Source organism: Myotis myotis, unplaced genomic scaffold, assembly GCF_014108235.1.
Source record: "Myotis myotis isolate mMyoMyo1 unplaced genomic scaffold, mMyoMyo1.p scaffold_m19_p_4, whole genome shotgun sequence".
Lineage (NCBI taxonomy): Eukaryota > Metazoa > Chordata > Mammalia > Chiroptera > Vespertilionidae > Myotis > Myotis myotis.
The window spans coordinates 129,513,244-129,535,323 of NW_023416346.1; positions in this window are offsets into that span (position 1 = coordinate 129,513,244).

The following is a 22,080-nucleotide window of genomic DNA, read 5'->3' on the forward strand; positions in this document are numbered from 1 at the left end:
ATTTAGCAATAAAAACCAATGCAGTAATGATATGTGTTAGTACGTGGATGACGCTAAAAAAACAATATATTTAGTGCAGTGATGGCGAACCTATGACACGCGTGTCAGAGGTGACACGTGAACTCATTTTTTTGGTTGATTTTTCTTTGTTAAATGGCATTTAAATATATAAAATAAATATCAAAAATATGTCTTTGTTTTACTATGGTTGCAAATATCAAAAAATTTCTCTATGTAACATGGCACCAGGGTTAAGTTAGGGTTTTTCAAAATGCTGACACGCCGAGCTCAAAAGGTTCGCCATCACTGATTTGGTGAAAGAAACCACACACAAAAAACACATATTGTCTGATTCCACTGATATGACATGTTCAGTAAAGGCAGATCTATAGAGACAGGGGGCAATTGCCTGAGGTTGGGGGTGGGAACAGGGATAAACTGTAAATAAGCACAGGGTTCTTACTGAGGTGACGGAAATGTTCTAAAACTGAATTTTGTGGTAAGAGTTATAGTCAAGAGTGTCAAGCTTGGGTTACTGGATGAAGTTGGATTCAACACTCCCGATATAAGTGGAGCCATTTGTGGAAACCAGGAGAACAGAGTTTGAACTGAATTCATAAACTGTCAAACCAGTTTCTGTAAATGCTGTCACATTTGCATTCAATTCCTTTGACCTGTCCCCAGTTGAAATCGCTAATACTTTATGCTACAGCTTTCCCTTCAACTCTTTTTTTTAAATGACCCCTCCTTTTTTAAAAATATTTTTTATTTATTTTTTTACAGAGAGGAAGGGAGAGGGATAGAGAGTTAGAAACATCAATGAGCTGCCTCTTGCACACCCCCTACTGGGGATGTGCCTGCAACCAAGGTACATGCCCTTGATCGGAATCGAACCCGGGACCCTTGAGTCCGCAGGCCGACGCTCTATCCACTGAGCCAAGCTGGCCAGGGCCCCCTTCAACTCTTGAAAGGCCACTTCTCTAAAAGAACACAGGGGTGAACTCAGCCCTGATTCAACAGGAGTTCCACTGGCAACTCTTAATGACAAAGTCATTAACACCCTGAATAAATACAGTTCCTCTGGTTTCTGGAAGCTACTGGTGTCTGATCCTCCTCTTGGGAATTGGATCATTAGTCACTTGAATCACACACACACACCCACTCGCACACACACACAAACTATTCATCTAGGAAGTCAGTCATTCAATTGTCAACTTCATCTCTCATAAGTAAGTACTCTAGGATGTGACATGTGCTATAGGAGTGAACACCACTCGTCACATTTAGTGATTAAAATGTGAATATTATTAGTCTCACCCATGACTAATTTGAAGACAAATTATATTTATTTTAATGAAATATCTTCTTATTTTTTAAAAAAATGTATTATATGTTTCTGGTGCTCTTTTATTACAAGTGAAAAAGAAAGTTATTTTTATGTCCTTTAAATACTTTCCATCAATTAAATAATTACAGATAGCTAAACAATAAATTCTTCCAATAAGCAGAAAAGGGAAAAAGTGCCTTGCCAGGGAGCATTCTAATTAGTGTTCAATTATCTAAAAAAAAAAAAAAATTAGGTCAACCTTTCTGACAACCAACTCAGATTATCGCCCTCTGAGGTTCATTTAAATAAAGTACCTTTTAATTTTCTGTGAACATTCATTATAAGAATATTATCAACTCATCACAGGTATACAACCAACGTTCACGTTTTGATGTAGCTTCTCTTAAAATGTTTTCAATATAAACACACACGTAACACAAAATTCATTTCTTTTTTTTTTAAATATATTTTATTGATTTTTTACAGAGAGGAAGGGAGAGGGATAGAGAGTTAGAAACATCGATGGGAGAGAAACATCGATCAGCCGCCTCCTGCACACCCCCCACTGGGGATGTGCCCGCAACCAAGGTACATGCCCTTGACCGGAATCGAACCTGGGACCTTTCAGTCCGCAGGCCGACGCTCTATCCACTGAGCCAAACCGGTTTCGGCAAAATTCATTTCTAAACAAAGGTTTATTCAACAAAAATTGAGCGTCTATTATGTGCCAGTGTTATTTCTGCTGGATGGCACCATATTTGCTATTCTGTCAACTCAGTAGTCACTACCATTTGACTGTCCTTCCATGTCAGTCCATTTGGATCTGTTATATCCTCTTTTTTTTCTATTTTTAACTTGTCTCTGGCTTTTAAAAGATATTTATGTTTTTATTGTTGACAGTATTACAGATGTTGTCATATCATTTTAAGGGCTGCATCATTATGGCAGATGAGACTTTCCAAAATGGCAACGACCTTTTCATTTACCGCCCGCTCATTTTCTGAATTTTGCCATGCCACACCCGGAAGTAGCCTCTGTTCCCTTACCCTGAACCTGGGGGAAGTTTTCTGACTGCCTCACTTACCAGAAGTGACGCCACATAAGAATTTATTGTTTAGCTATCTGTAAGTATTTAATTGATGTAAAGTATTTAAAAGATATAAAAATAACTTCCTTTTTTCACTTGTAATAAAAGAGCACCAGAAACATATATTTTTTAAAAAATAAGATATTTCATTAAAATAAGGTGTCCCATGAGACACCTTAACAGGTGACCTAGATTCTGCCTAACCCTCTCTTGGGACACTCACCCTTGGAACCTAGCCACCATGCTGCGAGGCAGCCGGGGGCACATCGCAGAACCCCTGTGGAGGTGTTCTAGCCAACAGCCAGCATCACCTGCCAGCCTGGTGCTGAGCGACTCTTCAGATGACCCCAGCCTCCAGCCTGGAAGCCACAGCAGTGGCAGCCAAGTTGAACAGAGGCAGTGGTCCCTGAAGAACCCTTCCCCAAATCACAGGTGTCTGAGCGAAATGCATGCTTGTGTTCAGCCATGAAGTTTCCAAGTGGTTTGCAACGGAGCAGTAGATAACAGGAATCGCACTTCGACGCAGCCATCCGTCAGAATCACCGTGGCGAGTATAAAATGTCTCACGTTAAAGCAAATTCATGGAAACCACAGAAATGCCCAGCTGTAGACCCATGCATCTGTAGCACATCTGCACAGTCAAGTTCCGTGGAACTGCAGCGAGGGATGTCCGGTCTCCTCTCTTTCATAACCATTGCCCATTTTCCTTCTGGGTGGGAGTGTTTTTCTCTTTTCAAAGGGTGGGCACTCCTTAAACACGGAGGAGACGGGCCCTTCGTCCCCATTCATCATTTCTTCTGAATTGGCTTATGCAGTTTTTTGCCATGTAAACGTTTTCTATTATGTAGGTAGGTCTACCAATGATAGATAGATAGATGATAGATAGATAGATAGATAGATAGATAGATAGATAGATAGATAGATAATAGATAGATAGATAGATGATAGATAGATAGATAGATAGATAGATAGATAGATAGATAGATAGATAGATGATAGACAGACATAGATGATAATAGGTGTGGAAATACAGATAGAGTTATTGTCTGGACTAGTTATTCTTGTACTGAACATCTGATATTTAAATAGGTGACAAGATGAGAGTTGTGGAGATATTAGAGCTTTGATATGCAAGTAAGTTTGTATTAGAAGTTCAAATGGATCAAGTATTATTTTCAGTGTTAAGGTTAGTGGTGCATACTGGTACAGAGAACAGCTAAGACGCAGAACAGAGCAAAGTGGCCTAGGTTATTCAAGAGCTGTATATTCCTTGAAAATCTTTTCTAATCAAGGAAAATGTAAGATTTCCAGTGAAGTCTAAAAGTATATAGATACTTGAAATATCTTTGCAGTGGCTTACATATACTTTTACTGTAAAGGCTCCGAAACTGCATGTAACAGAAAGGCATTAGTCTCATTGTTGCAAGCATTTAATAGTGATGTTTAAAAAAACCCAGATGTTCCTTTTAGAGGTGACTATTTTGCTGTCAGGCAGTAAACCTTTAGAATATTGAGATCTGCACTTTTGTCTGGTCTTGTGTGAATTCTCCACCCAATGCATTCATATCTTGCCCTACTTCCATCACCCCCGCCAAGGGGAATCAGAAAATATAAGTTAAGGACAGATAAGTCACATCATTTGCTATGCACCCCAGGTTCGTTTTTGCTATTGAGATGGCATTGTCACCCAGCAGAGGCGATTTTCTTTCGAGAGAGAAGAAGCTGGAGGGGGGCCTGGGCTAGGGGGGTGCAGCCAGAACCATGATGTCACAGGTTGCATTGTCTCTTGGGAAACTCATCCATCAAACCGTCACCTCCGATTCTCTGCGGGGTCACTACAGAAAGAGGCAGCGAGCCTCAGTTTGGCCGTCTGAAGTGTTAGTATGTAGTGGAGCTGGTGGTGTGAAGCCGTCTCGTTTTGTTTCAAAGGCCCAAATGGCATGCTGCCGAGACACAGGCACAAGCCCAGCAGCAGCGCCTTAGAAATAATGATGCTGCGGCAGGGAGCCCTCATTGCAGAAACTAGAACTGTGCCATCTGCTTGTCTCCTCTTTGATTTATTCCTTTCGAGGTTTTAAAGGATGTGATGGAAAGGTAAGTCTTGTTTTTAAAAACTTGCGAGGAAAGGGGGGATTCCAGATGGATGATAGCCTATCTGAAATATACCAAGATATTTCTTTTCAGTTAGAAGGGGATTTGGGTTTACAAGGTGTGAATATTGTTGTGAAATACAAGGGTGCACCCCTGTCCTCTGGGACGATAAGGTAAACTTTAGATCTTTAAAAAAAAATCATGTCTTATACCTTATCTGTTTACTTTTATTTCATATCCTAAGCATGATTTTTAAATGAATTTTTGCAAAACCAGTCGTTTTCGGGAACTTTGATAGAGCATGTCGATTCACATTTTTCTAATGGGACGTCCTGCCTTTTCTGGGTGTTTCCGGTTTGTCTTCTGTTTCTAGGATCAGTGGTTCTCAACCATCCTAACACCACGCCCCTTTCATACAGTTCCTCATGTTGTGGTGACCCCCAACCATAAAATGATTTTCGTTGCTACTTCATCACTGTCATTTTGCTACTGTTATGAATCATCATGGAAATATCTGATAGGCAGGATGTATTTTCATGGTTACACATTGAACATAATGAAAGCATAGGGATTCATCACAAAACAATCTGTAATTATAGATGTGTTTTCCGATGGTCTTAGGCGACCCCTGTGAAAGGGTCGTTCGACCCCCAAAGGGGTGGCGACCCACAGGTTGAGAACCGCTGCTCCAGCTGAACTGGGGCAGCTCCCAGCTGAATGCTGTGCAACTTATTTGATGATATCAGTTGGGAGGGAGGGAGCCAAGGAGCCCAGAACTCAGGTGAAGTTTCACGCTCAGCCTTTCCCATCCCTCAGAGACACCTCCTGGCCTCTGGGGGAGAGGAGGAGCAAATGCTCCCCTCCCTGCCTGTTCCCAGGCTGGGGCTGGGGGTCCTGTCGCTGAGGGTTGGCCTGGGAGGCAGGAATGCCAGCGAGCACCCCTCCCCCGCCCGGCCTCCCCAGGAGAGGCTTCTGCAGAAGTCATTTGGGGGGGAGGGGGGTGCCGCCTTCCCCGGCGAGGGGATTAGAGAAGAGCCCAGTGCTTTGTGAGAAAAAGCCTGCGAGAGGCGGCTGGGTCTCCCAGCCGGGGGAGGAAGACCGGCTGTCCTGGGCCTCCTGGAAGGGCGTCTGAGAAAGCCAGTGGCCTGGCCTCCAGCCGCTGGGGGCTTGTTTGCTTTCGTCTGTCTTCGGTGGGAGAAAGCGGTAAGGCTCCTTTTTCCTCTGGCTGGGGATGCTCCTGCGATTGCTTTCCGCAAGGGCCGGGTGGGAAGGAAGGGAGATGGGCGAGCGGCTCTCCAGGCTCCGGCATGGTCCCTGCCTCCTGTCTGAACCGCGCAGCTTGCTGCACAAAGGGCCGCTGGCCACAGCACCCGCTGACTTTTCTTGCTTAGCATCCCTTCTGAGCAACTGACTTAAACAAAACAGAAACTCTAACCCATAGAGGCCTGCCCTTATCTATAGGACAATCGTATTTCTAAAGCGTGGGGGCTAAAATCATATCACTTTTCTTCCTGCCTTCGAAGTTCTTCTGGCTGGGAGAATCATCAAATGAATGGAGACAAATTCACAGGAGAAAAATCAACATTTGAATCCATTTGCCTGGAAATTCCCATAGGCGTGGGAACTGGAGGCAACATTGGGGAGAGCTGACATTTTGGGAGAAAGGAGACAGGGGGGAAGGAGATGTTAGATGTCAGAAGGGAGACCAGGTAATGTACAGGGAGTGGAGGAAGAATGGAGCACATCTGGCAGGCAAGTCCTGGCTAGGCCACTCTGACACAGTGGGGCGGGGGGGCAGCTGACAGGCTGGGAGTCCTGCTGGGGTGAAGATTCTTGAGGTGATTAAGCCAAAGCCCCCTTCCCAAAGCATTTTTCTCTGTCTAAACCTCTTGGGCAGGAATGGGGGAGGGTCAGAGGTTCTTTCGGACTCTTTGGTTTCTTAATAATCAATATCCCCAAACACAGCTGGTGGCAAAATTTTAATTCCCTTCAACTGCATACATATCTCAATTTGATGAGTTTGGTGGTACAATTGCATGGGGGTGGGAGACAATGGGGTCTTTCTGGAAAATTTCAAGTTGTCTATTTCCTGTATTTCCCATCACAGATGTCACCTGTTTTGTCACTAGGGCTATGGGGACCCCAAGCCACCGCTGGTAAACCAAGTAGTCCCCAAAGTAAGTTCCAGGCAGCGCGACAGAAGGGGAAAGAAGTCCCGCTAAAATGAGGCAAATGGAATGTTAAGTTAGTCGCCAAGAACTTCCGATTCTCTCTTTGTCACTCAGCAATTGTTCTGATCAGAAAGAAAGAAAAAATGAGGAACCTGCCCCATGTCAGAAAGAATAGGTACAGTGTTTCCTTCAGCATTTTCACGGAATCGCACCACCTTATTTGGCAAATGTTACTTCTTACTCCCTAATTCCGTTCTGTTATTTTTAGAATTGACTTTGGTATTTGTGTGGAGATTATCTATCTATCTATCTATCTATCTATCTATCTATCTATCTATCTATCTATCTCCTTTTATTATAACCTGGGAAACTTGAGCCTGAATCACTTAGAAATATATTAATTCAGTTTGAGGCAAATTATTCCGCAAGCAAATGATTCAGTCCTTCTGAGTTAGAGTGTGTGTGGAGAAGATCTAAGTAACAGACAGCTGTTGTTTCTGTGATGGACAAGTCCAGAAGCCTGTCCTCAGAGCCCAGAGACCAAATTCCTGGCCCCCCTGCCTGCCCTTCCCCCACCCCACAGGAGGGGATAGTCATCTTTGTTGTGGTTGTTGTTTTGCTCTGAGAAAGTCTGGGTGCTGCCTCATGTAGCGGACTCTGCATTTTCCCTCCTCATTAAAATAAAACTAAAAGCCTTGCTTTATACAAGGTCCTAAAGGTAGATGTTTAGTTTCTGAACTGAGCACATGCCAAATAATACAAATGCTATTATTCCAGTTGAGCCTGTGCATCATGAAAACAATGATCAAGTGCAATGAATCAGCACCCACTAATCACCTACAACTTGCACTTCAATTAAAAGTAGGCCCAGAGAATTTTTTCTACTCGATGTTGCAGTCTAAAAATGACCTGGTTATTAGGATATTCAGAAATTGAAAATGTGCGGCATTTATTTCATTACTAAATAACAGGTCTTTAAAAGGATATAACTATTTAAATTGTTTCTTTGGGTAGATATTAGTACAAACACCTGGAAAATAGATATGCTCTTTCTTTAAAATAAGCTAATTATTTGCCCGAGGTAACCTTTGCAAAAGAAAAAAGAAAAAATGAAAGCCAATTCCCTTTCAATTTCCATTTTCATTCTTCTTCAACTGAAATGCTAATTCAGCCCAACAGTGTATCTTTGCCTTTAGGAATCGTTTATGGAAGGCAGGCAGTTAATTTGAGGATCCTGCATGCTAGATACCAGTTAATCAATTTATCTGTGAACCCTCAGGACGCCTGGGAGGTTTCCCAGGTTTGATCAATGTTATTTACTGTTTTCGGCTGCATGCTGGTTCCAGTTCCAAAGACTATTTACCTTCATAATATTTGAGCCCGAGGGTGTTGAGTTTATTAGAATTGATTTTCTTTCCAGGCTGATCTTTTAAAATACTTTGGCTGGTCGTTTGTCACTATCGCCTTGTGAGATTTTCATTCCTCTGGCACCGAGTGCCTGGGTGTCACTCGGTGGGCCATGTTTGCTGTGGGAGAGAAAACTCTATTTTGGGGGGCTCCCTGCAGAGTCAGCCAAGGCCAGAAGGGAAAGATCAACTCTGGCTGCTCTGACAATTGTTCGCATGTTCGCAAGATCCAGTTTCAAATGTGATTTCAGCAACAACAAAAAGTGCTCATTCTTCTGAATGATTGGTACATTAAAATATATCACCGGCTACTTAGAACCTGGGAGTTGCGTTAATCAGTAATCCTCTCACATTGCACAAGACCTGCCCTGTTATTCTCTTCCTTTGGCATTTAAATAATTCAAAAGTCAGTTTTCTCTATTCATTTGACCATTACACAAATTGGGAAAATATGGACCAAAATGTTTGAACAAGCGAAACTTTCTATCTTATAAATGACCATTTCTCTCATTTTGCTTTGATATATTAATTTTTTTCTGCTAGATGGTTTTTGTTAAATGTTTTGTTTTGTTACATGATAGATCACAGTGATGGGCTTAATTTATAATAATATCAATAGGAAAAGGACTTCATGGGAAAGAACTGAAAGGTTCTTTAATCCACCTGGTAGTAGACACTGCCTGGCCTCTTTACAAGTATGTGATCATTGAATTTCCTCAACAGTGCTGCAAAATAGGTATGATGATGATCATTTTAAGGATGAGGACACTGAAGCCCAAAGAATTTAAGAATGAAATCATGTCATGTGACTACTAAGGTGGCAACCCCAGACCTGTCCCCTGCTCTCTGTAGCTACTTCTCCATTGCTCTCTTAATACCATATCTTTCTCCCCAGGTCCCCTGTCAGTTGATAATTCCCTGCAGTTTATCTTAATGCTTCCAGAGAATCTCCCTTGACACTTTCAGCTGTTCTCTAATTTCCTTTATGAGCCGACAACCAATAGATGTAAGTACAGATTGGACAGGGGCTGCACATGTTCATGTGTAACAAATGCTTTTAAATGTCAAGGTAGAAACAACGTATTATATTAAAATGTAGGATGCAGCACTGTAGTTAACACTGCTGTGTGATATATAGGGCAATTGTTAAGAGAATAAATCCTAAGAGTTTTATCACAGGGAGAAAATTCTTTTCTTCGTTTATTTATAGTATATCTATCTCTATCTATCTATCATCTATCTATCTATCTATCTATCTATCTATCTATCTATCTATCTATCTATCTATCTATCTATCTAAAAGGCTAAGCGACCAACTGACTGGCCGACCGGCCGGTAGGTATGACACGCACTGACCACCAGGGGGCAGATGCTCAATGCAGGAGCTGCTGAGCGACAGCAACTTTGCAGAGTGCCCTCTCGCACTCCAAGACCCCTCGGGGATGTTGGACTGCCAGTTTCAGCCCTTTCCCCCCAGGCCAGGTCAAGGGACCCCGCTCACTCCACAGATGCCCTTCAAGCCCCGGCGCCACCCCGGGGAGGGACCACAGGAGGTTGGCTCCAGGGTGTGTCTGGCCCGTCTCTCCCAGTCCCACCCCGCCAGCCACCTTCTAATTAATTTCCTTTCAATGTGCACGAATCTGTGCACCAGGCCTCTAGTATATAATGATGGATGTTAGCTGAACCTGTTGGATAATCATTTCAAAATATATGTAAATTAAATCATCATGCTATACAGCTTAAATTTATACAATGATATATGTCAATTATTTCTCAATAAAACTGGAAAAAAAGGAGGCATATTAGATAGATGTGCTTGGTAAGGGAAATGGGAAGTAAACTTGGTTTGGCTTGGGTCCATGCCTGTTCTGGTTTTCACCGTATGTCCAGTAGGGGACCTCAGTCTTCGAGAAAGCTGGCATGCAATCTTGTCTCCTCCATTATTTGTATAGAGATATGGGTTTTCATCCCCTCTCAGTCTCACTTTCTGCCTCTGCCAGGTGAATTGAGGGAAGGATAGGGTTGTAGATACCTGGAAAATGCATCCCTAGTCCCCGCCTGAAGCTACTAATTGAGAGCAAGGAAACAATGGCATGCCGTTAATAAAAAAGACTTCTAAATGTATCAGTGCATTAGTCTAGCACAGTGGTCGGCAAACTCATTAGTCAACAGAGCCAAATATCAACAGGACAACGATGGAAATGTCTTTTGAGAGCCACATTTTTTAAACTTAAACTATATAGGTAGATACACTGTGCTTAACTTCGTTAGGGGACTCCTAAGCTGACCTTTGCTAAGAACGCCCTCCATCTGATTGAGGTACGTTGGCTGAGGTCGACCCCTTCCAACTCTCCCATCCACATTCGTCTTGTAGACTTGTTTCGTCCGTCTCCTTTCGTTCATCCTCTCTCTATGTCCAAACCATCTCCACATGCCTTTCTCCGTCCTCGACACTGCATCTTCTTTCCCTCCACAACGTTCCCTAAAATTAACTTAACTTTACTTAAAGTTTTAAGTCAACTTCACACTGTACGTGTGCGCCCGCACGTGGTATTTTGTGGAAGAGCCACACTCAAGGGGCCAAAGAGCCGCATGTGGCTCGCGAGCCGCAGTTTGCCGACCACTGGTCTAGCACATTCCTAGTATAGTTACTGATTGGCCTCAGCACACTGATTTAGTCAGCACTATCTATCCAATTCCCTTGTGTATTGGTTTTCTATATCACTGCTGTAACAAATTATCACAAACTTAGTGTCTTAAAACAACATGAGTTTATTTTCTCACAGTCCTGGAGATCTGAAGCCTAAAGTGGATCTAAAACTAAGGTGTCAACAGGGCTGCATTCCTTCTGGAGGTATTAGGAGAGACTCGGTTCCTTGCTTTTCCAGCTTCCAGAGGCTGCCTGCATTCCTGGGCTCATGGCTTCACATCACTCTGAATTCTTCTTTCATTGTCATTTTTTCTTCTCTGACTTTGTCTCTCTTGCTTCTTTCCATCCCTTACAAGGACTCTTGTGATTGCATTAGCTCCACCAGGCTAATCCAAGGAAATATTTCTCTTTCAACATTCATAGTCACACATGCAAAGTCCCTTTTGCCATATAACATAACATGTTCACAGGTTTGAAGAATTAGAACGTGGACAACTTTGGGGGACACTATTCTGACTACCAGATGTTTCCATATATTTCTTTATAGCTACATGATTTCTTTGTATTCCATAATCTTGTAGGTAATGGGGAGCCATGAAGGATTTCAAGTGGAGAGGTGAAATAATCAGGTGTCCATGTTAGAATCCTTACAGAGAGAACACTATAGACATGGAGGCCCAACTAGGACATCAACTGGAATGCAGGAGAGAGAAGTTGAGAACATGACTTGTGTCAGTGTCTGTAGAAGAGGGGGCAAGGAAGAGTTGGAGAGAGATTAAAAAGAGTGCATTGCCCTGGCCGGGTGGCCCAGTTGGTTGCAGTGTTGTCCCATATGCCAAAAGGTTGTGGATTTGATCCTTAGGGCACGTATGGGAGGCGATTGATTAATGTTTCTCTCACTCTCCCTTCCTCTCTCTCTCTAAAAAAGATCAATAAAAACATATCCTCAGGTGATGATTAAAAAATATATTTTAAAAAAGAATACATTGGCAGGATGGCTGAGAGGAAGAAGTTTGCGACTTGGATAATTCGGCTGGATAGTGGGGAGGTAGCGAGGATGGGTGACTGTGCGAAGATGTATATATACTGTACTAGGAGCTGGGGATACAATGGTAGCCAGAAATACCTCTTCCCTCATGTAGCTCAAAACCCATCTGTGAAGACCCTGATACTAATAATAACAGTGACTCATTTATTGAGCGCTTTACTTTATTCCAAGCACATTTAATCTTCATACCAACCCTCTTAGGTAGATAGTAGTATCATTATCATCCCATTTTTCAGATGAAAAAAATTGAGACAAAGAGTTTATATGATTTGCTGAAGTTTGAGCAAAGGGATTTGAAGCCATGTAGTCTGACTCCAGGGTTCATGGTTTTAACTCTTACACTTTACTGCCTCGCTTAACAATTAATTATGATTTTATGGGACATTTAGTATGAGAATGATCTGTGCATTTTCATGCGAGGGCAACAGGGATAACAGTTATTGCTATCAAGATAAACTGTGAATTTTTCTGAGGCAAATTCCTACAGATTCACAATCATTAGGAGGAAGTGATCCATGATAAAATAAAATGTTTGTATGGGGCTCTGGACTGGGCACAAGAGCACGCTTAGAGAAAGATATTATTCCCCTGATCTCTAAGAATTTCTCCACATGGAGAAAACCATATTAAAATCATAAAAAAGAGACGCTCAAAACCAAAATGGGTCCAAGGCACTCTAGATAAATCTGCATCGAGGCTATGGTCCTTTTCTGAAAGGAAGTGGGTCAAGCTGATCAGATGCAGGGGTTTATAAGCATTCATCAAATGACTCAATGTGCTGTGCACTTTCTACGTTTTCTCCCATTGAATCCTTACTAGAATGGGAGTTGAAGCCTTATAGATGAAGAAATCAAAGTAGAGAGGTAGTTAAGGAACTTGTCCAAGGTGACAATTCGGTGATCCACAGAGTGAACTCTGAACCCCAGGGTCTCATGTCTCACTCTGCTATGTGTGTGTTGAAAGGACGTGGGTTCAATATACCAGACAGAACTGTCTTTAAATAAAAAATGTTAATGCCTCATTAATCCTAAAATGATATTAAATTTTTTAAGGTTCTGGTATCTTGATATGGTTGTTCTTCATTATTATCATTGACTAGTCTGTTGGGTGGAGCTGCCCTATGTGTGTGAAGATATGAGTTTCAGTGTAGGTGATCTTTTTAAAAAAATCATCCTTGCCAAGAAAGATATATGTAAACATTTTTGCATGTCTTTTTATCTTCTTAAACTATTCTATAATCTTTGTAGTAGTTACAGCGTGAAATAATATAACAAGTGCATATGGGCTCTTAAAATTATATATATACTTGAGGTCCGGTGCATGAAATTCGTGCACTGGGGGCGGGGGTCCCTCAGCCCAGCCTATGCCCTCTCACAGTCTGGGAGCCCTCAGGACCCCTCACTCCTTACTGCTCGCCTGCTCGCTGCGCCTTACCACTCGGCTCGCTGCTCCTTAGTGCTACTGCAGAGGCAGAAGAGGCGCCCGCCACCACTGCTATGCTCACCAGCTGTGAGCCAGGCTTCTGGCTGAGTGGCGTTCCCCCTATGGGAGCACACTGACCACCAGGGGGCAGCTCCTGCATTGAGCATCTGCCCCCTGGTAGTCAGTGCACATCATAGTGACCAGTTGTTCTGGTCATTGCGCCATAACGGTCGTTTAGGCTTTTATTATATAGATACATATCATTAGGTAACAAATACCAATAGATATTATCAGTAGAAATGTGGTGCACTTTTTTTCTTTTTAGCTAGTTCACCTCGAAGATATGAGACCTCGCTCCTTAATTTTGATCCTTAATTTATGAAACAGAACAACTTAGATTTGTTTAACCTTTTCCACTGAATGTTTATTTAACAAACAGTTATTTAGTATCCACTCTGTGTTGGGCACACAACTAATTTCACTTGGTCCTAGCAATTCTTGCTGGGAAAGTTCCTCTTCGCTATGGAGGAAGGAAAGTCTCAGAAGAGCACAGCCACATTTGAACTCCTGGCTTTGGTCCTTTAGCCTGGAAGACTTGCTCACAGGCCCCCGCAAGCTACCTATCTAAAATGGGTGCTCAGAGCCACTGGAGAAGGACTCTATATTTCTCCACTTGGAACAACAAAGTAGGAGAATTTGGTTATATCCCCATGACCAAAGTTAGGCACATTTTGGGATCATAATTCTATTTATTAAGGTAATCTGCAGCTTGCTTGAATGAAAGAGGATACCGAAGCCCATTTGTTGAAAGGATAACTTCCTGCAATTGTATAATTTGGTTCAAAGTGAGAATTCCCCAAAAATATAAGAATTCTAAAAACAATTGCCGACTTACATTCAAGATGACATCTGTTCAGGCTTGTACTCTGCTTACATACATGTAGGAAAAACACTTTTGGTGAACCTTCCAAATGTTCTAACCCCACGTTGACTTCTTCCAAAACTCATGACAAGAAGGGGACAGAGCTAGAATTATCATCTCAGAGTTTCTGACCCTGCGTTCAATGCTTAGAGTGGGTTACGATTAGTTTTAATAGTAAATAATACATAATTGCTGGCAGGTGCCTTTGGGTATTGGGAAATAGCATTTAAAACAGTGTTCTCAGTGATATATTGCCGACAGGAAGATGTCATCATGCAAGCTTAATAGCAATGCTTGAAGGTGAGAATTCAGTATCATATCGCAAGGGATAGTTTGTTCAGATTTTTTCAGGGAATCAAACATGCCCTAGTGTGTCTTATGTTTATAAGACCAATGATAAAAGATGCTAAAATCCACAGTTGAAACCTAAGTAAGTAGTTTTCAATATGCCAATAAGATCTGCAAAGACAAATAGCCTGAGCCTTCAATTAAAAATGATTTTATTATGCCCTAGCTCAGTGGTCGGCAAACACATTAGCCAACAGAGCCAAATATCAACTGTACAACGCTTGGAATTTCTTTTGAGAGCCAAATTTTTTAAACGTAAACTATATAGGCAGGTACATGGTTATAAACTTAATTAGGGTCCTCCTAAGGCTTAGGAAGAGCCACACTCAAGGGACCAAAGAGCCACATGTGGCTCGCGAGCCGCAGTTTGCCGACCACGGACCTAGCTGGTTTGGCTCAGTGGATAGAGTGTTGGCCTGTGGATGGAAGGGTCCCAGGTTCGATTCCGGCCAAGGGCACATGCCCAGGTTGTGGGCTCATTCCCCCGGGGGTGGGGAGGGGGTCGTGCATGAGGCAGCCAATCAATGATTCTCTCTCATCATTGATGTTCCAATCTCTCTCTCCCTCTCCCATCCTCTCCAAAATCAATAAAATATATTTTAAAAAATGATTTCATTCAGTGAATTTCCATGACAAAGTTCAGCTATCCTCAGGTCACAGTAACACTGGCTTATTCTTCCCTGCAATTCTGCACCACAAGCATAGCTCTTTATTTCCATTAATTCAAGTTATGGTGATCAACAAATTTAATTTCCATATACATGTATAACTTCAAATAGAGGCTTTGAAGCTACTGCAGACACAAGCTTGCGCACTGAATTTTATTTGATAATACCTGTCCTCCTGCCACATAACAGCAAGAGCAAACATTCTAAAACTTCTTATAAGTAGCAGGAAATCACCCATCTCTGTTAATTAGGTGAACTTTCCCTCATTAGTCATGCACTGTATGGCCCCAAGAAAAGTGTGGGAAATTGGCACATAATTGGGACATAGTCTGCTTTTAAGCCTTATATTTTTTGGAACAAAACTGTCCTAAATTACAATAAAAATGACATGTCAATGAGATCTGTATGGCTGAATGTGGACAGAAGGACTGTAAAGATATCAGTATGTATTAGAACATGAATAATTTATTTTATGACGTAAAACCTAATAAAGATTTCATGATCACCCATATGCCTTTAAAATGATGTGAGAAATAATAATATGGTGGGCAGATATCAGCAGCTATTACAGCTCTGCCCCCAAATACCGCGTATGACTTGTCCTGTCTTAGTTCCTTTGTGGAAAGCGTGCGTCACAGAATGATGCACTAAATGCTTGCAAAGAAGTTTCTGTTCCAAGATACCTGTTCAGTGAATGCTTTTCTCTAAAACCATGAAATAAACTCTAGCTTCGGACTGGGACTAGCCATTTTCTGATTTATAAATGTAATGATTTCAATGTTTGGTGAAGCAAAACTATTTTAGGGCCTTACTTTCCCACAAATATTGTTGGCCTGTTACTTATAATCCCATCTGAAATCAGGCTATGGAGTCGTTGAGTTAAATCCATCGTATCTTGGTTATTCTTCATGGATGAGTTCCAGTTCTTTGGTGATAGAACTAAATGCTCACAAGATGCTGTGTATCAGCAATGAAACAATTAGTCTTTGAGAAGCTTTGGGGAAATCACTCAAGCGACGAATTAATTATTGTGATTCTGGTCTCCGTTCACAAATGCTAGATCTCAGAAAGGATCCCCCACCCATCCTAGTTCTTGATGCTCTTATTAAAGATCTAAAATTTCATAAAACCTTTGATAAAACATTATGAAGTCTCTTTCTGTGTAATACAACTGGTATTTTTTTTCCAGACTCGTATTTCCATAATTAAACATCCTAAAATACAAATCCCATTATTATTTGTTATGTCTAGTCAGTAATTAGACCTCAGCTGGTAGGGCAATTTCAGAACAGAGTTTACCAATTTACATACTAATCCAGCAGAGTCTGGTGGGACATGATTAGCATACATTCAGTCAACATCTTAATTAGCCTGAATCCCAGCATGCATTCTGAGGTGCCTTACCCCACCCCCACCCCTGTGGGTCTTGTTTAGCTGACTTTTTTCCTTCCAAATTCCCACTCTTCAAAAGATATTTTCCAGTGTTCTTTTTCACAGATGAAATGGTTATATGTCAAAGTGCTATGCCTGGCAAGACATTTTGTGTAAAGCCCTAGAAATGTGAGAAATCTGGCCAGGCAAATGATGAATCCCCAAATCTGAATAACATCAAATGACCAGAGTGTGTTATGTTATCATATACCCACTAACCTCCCCCCCTCCAACCACTGACTCACCCCAACACTAGATAACAAGGTCCATAAGCCACCCTCAATATGTGAGAATCTTACTTATTTTCGAAGACACTAGAGGAAATTCTTATTCCTGTCCACGCTCATTATTTATTATTTCATATGTCAGGAAATCCCTAACGAAAATGCCACATACTGCATATTTAAGCCTCTGGCCCCTCTGTCCATCCTTAGTGGAAATGGAGAACTATGCAAAGCTCCTGCGGCTGAGAACCATAATTAAATCATCTCCTTAAGTTTATCTTCTTTAGGTTGAATGTTTTCCAGCTCCTTGACTCTTTCCTCTTAGGTCCTTTCCTTCAACTGTTTGATCGTCTTTGTGGCTTTCCTCTGAACTCGTTCCAAGTTCTCCACACCCCTCTTAATTGTGGAGTTCAGAGCTAGGTGGAGTATCTTTGAAATAATTTGAATGGCCAGATTTCCTCAGGATAGGTATTTAAAATGTAGTGTACCTCCATATTCAACTTTCTTCTCTAATCAGTCCTTGCTACATTAGTTAGCTGGCGAGCTTTGTTTATTCCCCTCCCACTTTAAAAAAAAAAAATTGTGGGTTTATTTTTTTATTTGTGTGCTATTCCATAACCCAGAGGGGAATTCTTCTATTTGCTTTGTAAGATTTTATTGCAGTTTATCACCTGCATTTTGAGTCTCAATTTGCAAAACTATAAACCACGGGTAACTCCTGCCGAGGTTTAAAGTCATTTGTAAACTCAATTTGAGCCTTGCCAATGTGTTACCGCACAAACCAAGGGCATGAAGACCTCAGTGGGAACTGGCATGATCCCAGGAGGATACCACTCACTCACAACTTCCCCGCAAGGATTCATCTCTCTTGCTTTTTTCTTTTTCTTTTTGCTGTGTCACCCTTCCCTGCTTTTGACCTTTGTCTCATGACATTCCCTCTCTTTTTCTGTTTTCTTTTTACTCATTCCTTCTTCCTCTTCGTCTCTTCCATTTCCATTCCATACCTTCCCGTTCCCCCTGCTTGAGATTTGTTCCCCAGCCAGCAAATGTGTCTGGTTATTCTGGTGGGGAGTCACATGGGGGGAGACCGTGGAAGAAGAGAAATATCCCACCCAATTTTCCTTCCTAGCTTTGTACCAGCTTAGCTGGGAAAAAAGGCCATAAAAGAGACAGATAAGAACAAGCCAAAAGCACCAACTGATGGATATTGTGAAAATCAAGGTGAAGTTGAAAAATTGGCCACTTCAGCCCTAATCGGTTTGGCTCAGTGGATAGAGCGTCGGCCTGTGGACTGAAGGGTCCCAGGTTCGATTCCAGTCAAGGGCATGTACCTTGGTTGCGGGCACATCCCCAGTAGGGAGTGTGCAGGAGGCAGCTGATCAATGTTTCTCTCTCATCGATGTTTCTAACTCTCTATCCCTCTCCCTTCCTCTCTAAAAAATCAATAATAAAATATATATTTAAAAAAATTGGCCACTTCAGCCCTCTTGAAGTGCCAGCCCAGGAAATGTTTACATCCTTTTCCTAGTGCACACCTTTCAAACCACACAAAAAGAGCTAGTCAGAGTGTTGCTATGTTTGTGCATAAAAGCCCCAATCTAACTCACACGTCAGGGCCAGGCATGTGTTTTAAATCCCGGAAGGTGTCCCAGCATGCCTTAAAAGCCAAGGTCTGTATTGATCCCTGTCTAGAAACTTAAGAATCTTCAAGATTATAAAAGGTTTATTCATACATCTTTGGAGATTTTTTTTAAATAGTTGTATGTCTGTGGTCAAGAAGCAGGTGTGAGGACTTTTGCATGGATGTCTTTATAGCCAAAAATAGCTTGCTTTTGAAAACTTTAAAGCTATAAAAACAGTTCAAATATCCCCTACTTTTTCAGGGGTTACTGATGGAAGAGAAAACACCTACATTGGGAGTTTTGTTTAACTGGTTGGTTGGTTGGTTTAGCTTGTTTTTTATTTTTATGTGGCCAAGTTGAATTTTTTTGGCATGTGTGTATTTGTTGTAACCTACAATTTGAAATTCCTTGCCAAAAAATGGTTTGTACTCTAGATGTAGAAATGATAAACACATCCTTAGTTTCCCGGGTTCCCATTCTAGTCCCTGATCACTTTCTGAAACCATGGTTAGGCAAATACATTCCCCCACTTTTCACCTACAAGTCTGGCCAGGCCTACAAGTATGTGAGAAAGGGAACTTTGGTGTTTATGAATTACAATAAATAACAGGAGCCATCAGAGTGACTTTGTAGGCTCTGGTTAAGAAAAGGAATTATAGATGGGGATGTACAATGATGCAGCTATCTTGTAAAATAGTCTGGAGGTTCCTCAAATGGTTAAAGTTACCATATGACCCAGCAATTCCACTTCTAGGTATATACTCAAGAGAAATGAAACCATATGTCCACATCAGAACTTGTGCATTTATGCTTATGAAACCATCATTTACGATAGCCAAAAAGTGGAAACAATGCAAATGCCCATCAACTGGTAAATGGATAAATAAAATGTGGATATCCATATAATGGAATATTATTCAGCAATTAAAAAAGAATGGAGTACTGATACATGCTACATTGTGCTAAGTAAAAGAAGCCAGTTATACAGGATCACATGTTGTATGATTCTATTTGTATAAAATGCCTAGATTAAGTAAAGCCAAAGTAGAAACACAAAGTAGATTTGTGGTTGTCAGGGGCGGCGGGGTGTGTGTGTGTGTGTGTGTGTGTGTGTGTGTGTGTGTATGTGTGATAGGGAGTGATCACTAATGGATACAAGGTTTTATGGGAAATGAGCCTGTTCTAAAATTAGATTGTGGTGATAGTTGCACAACTCTGTGAATATACAAATGAAACGTTGACTTACACACATTACATGAGTGAATAATATGTATGCGAATTGTATGTAAACAAAGCTGTTAAAAATGAAAAGAAAGCCGAAACCGGTTTGGCTCAGTGGATAGAGCGTCGGCCTGCGGACTGAGGGGTCCCAGGTTCGATTCCGGTCAAGGGCATGTACCTGGGTTGCGGGCATATCCCCAGTGGGAGATGTGCAGGAGGCGGCTGATCGATGTTTCTCTCTCATCGATGTTTCTAACTCTCTATCTCTCTCCCTTCCTCTCTGTAAAAAATCAATAAGATATATTTAAAAAAAAATGAAAAGAAAATGAGTTCTGATACAGAGCCTAGTGTTCCTAGATCCTTCACAAAATGCTTTTCTATGTTACAGTTTAAAGATCGATAACTCAACTCTGTTATCATTTTAAATAAACATGTTCTCCAAATGGCTCCATTGGAGACATGAAACAAGACAGTGTAAGCACGGGGGTGGCTTTAGAGAATGTGTCCCAGGAGGAAGCATCTTGTGCAGCAGTGTGGAATCTGCCTCACCACTGGTATGTTTTATACGAGTAACTCGTGGGAAGTTAGCTGCCCATTTTCTCAGTGAGAATAAAGGCACAGACCTCCAGCAAGCTCACAGAATTATATTAGGGTAAAATTAGATGTGTACTATCACAGCCCCTTAAAGAATGTCATGGAAATGCAAAGCCTTAGGACATGACCAGCAGTATGTGTTATAAATATCAAATATGTTTGCTTAACATGTTAATATTTAGGTTGAATGTGGTTATTCCTGTGATCCTCTTGATCCTGACATTGTATGATTAACATCTCCCCTCCACACACACAATCACCCCCAAATGAAATATGAATGGACATTTACATTGGATACAATTTTGATTTACAAAATCCAAATGAATATTTTATATTCCTTTTAAAAAAAAAAAAATCTCCTAACTTCACTAATGAAGGTGAGGAATGCGAAAGTGTGGCTTCAACTTTTAAGTTTTTAAAAAGAGAACCAGAAAGTTAAAGAAAGTGAGAGACACAATGATGCAACCAGGTCTCTGGGAATTGTAAATTCTGTTTAAATAACTACTGAAAGGGCATCCGAAGCAGTCCATGCAAATAGATCTCTCATTCATAATTGTTTATGGAATTGTTTTCTGAATGAATTGAAAATTGGAGCTAAATAGAATTATTGTTGAAAGGTAACTCATTGTCCAAAACTCCTTTGACTCCAGACACCCACACACGTGCTGGAATAATACATCAGATGGTTCTGTCATTGTAATTCTAAAAGCTCTACTGAGACAGCACATTCTTCTACAGGTTGGAAAAAATACATTTCTAGCCTGCATCAAAAATAGATTTTTGCGCCCTGACTGGTTTGGCTCAGAGCGTCGGCCTGCGGACTCAAGGGTCCCAGGTTCGATTCCGGTCAAGGGCATGTACCTTGGTTGTGGGCACATCCCCAGTGGGGGGTGTGCAGGAAGCAACTGATCGATGTTTCTCTCTCATCGATGTTTCTAACTCTCTATCCCTCTCCCTTCCTCTCTGTAAAAAATCAATAAAATATATTTTAAAAAAATAGATTTTTGCTATAACTTTTCTGTGCTTTGAAATGGTTGAATACACACAAGACTTTGCAAAACTAGTACAGAGAGTTGCTGGGTCCCTTCATGCAGCTTCTCCCAATGACAACATCATCCCTAAGTGCGTATAGTGTCAAAACCTGGAAATGGACATTGACACGATAATTGAGTTTCCTAGTGGCGAAATTTCCCTTAGAAACTGGGATACAAATGATCACAGAAGTTCAAGTCTCAGGTGTCACAACGGACTGTTTTCATTGGTTCAAGCTTTTATTCTTAAAGGGTATCATTTGATTCTTCATGGAAGCAAATGTTACCCTAGTGTTGTTGCTGTTTTTAATGACAAGTATTGAAACACAGATAATAGTGCATTTTCTCTTACATTTGTATCCAAAGATACTAATAAGCTCCTTTCAAAATATATTACTATATTTTAGCTCTGCATTGCTTTCAAACAACACTTAGATCATTGAATTAGACCCCTATTGTTCCCGCAGAGGTGGCAGGAGTTATTGAAATGTATTCTGCAGATTTTGTTTCTGTAATTATGTCTAATCAGTGTGCTGCTGTCGTAAAGTAATTAAAAAGAACACATATTTGAGATACAAGTGGAAACAAAAGAGAAACCCGTCTACTTTGCTGCTAAGTGACAGAAACTGAGAGAAACTTGAAATATTAGACAAGACCAGCAGCCTGGAAACAAAAAAATGAGTGAATAGGCAGAGAATGCAAAGTTTCTGTAGAAAGATCTGGGCTTTAAAACAAAAGCAAGGGCTTCATGGTTATGTATTCTTCTTCCCTTGCAGAAGGGATTCTGAAAGATGTCGAGGTCTCATAAATGTGTCCA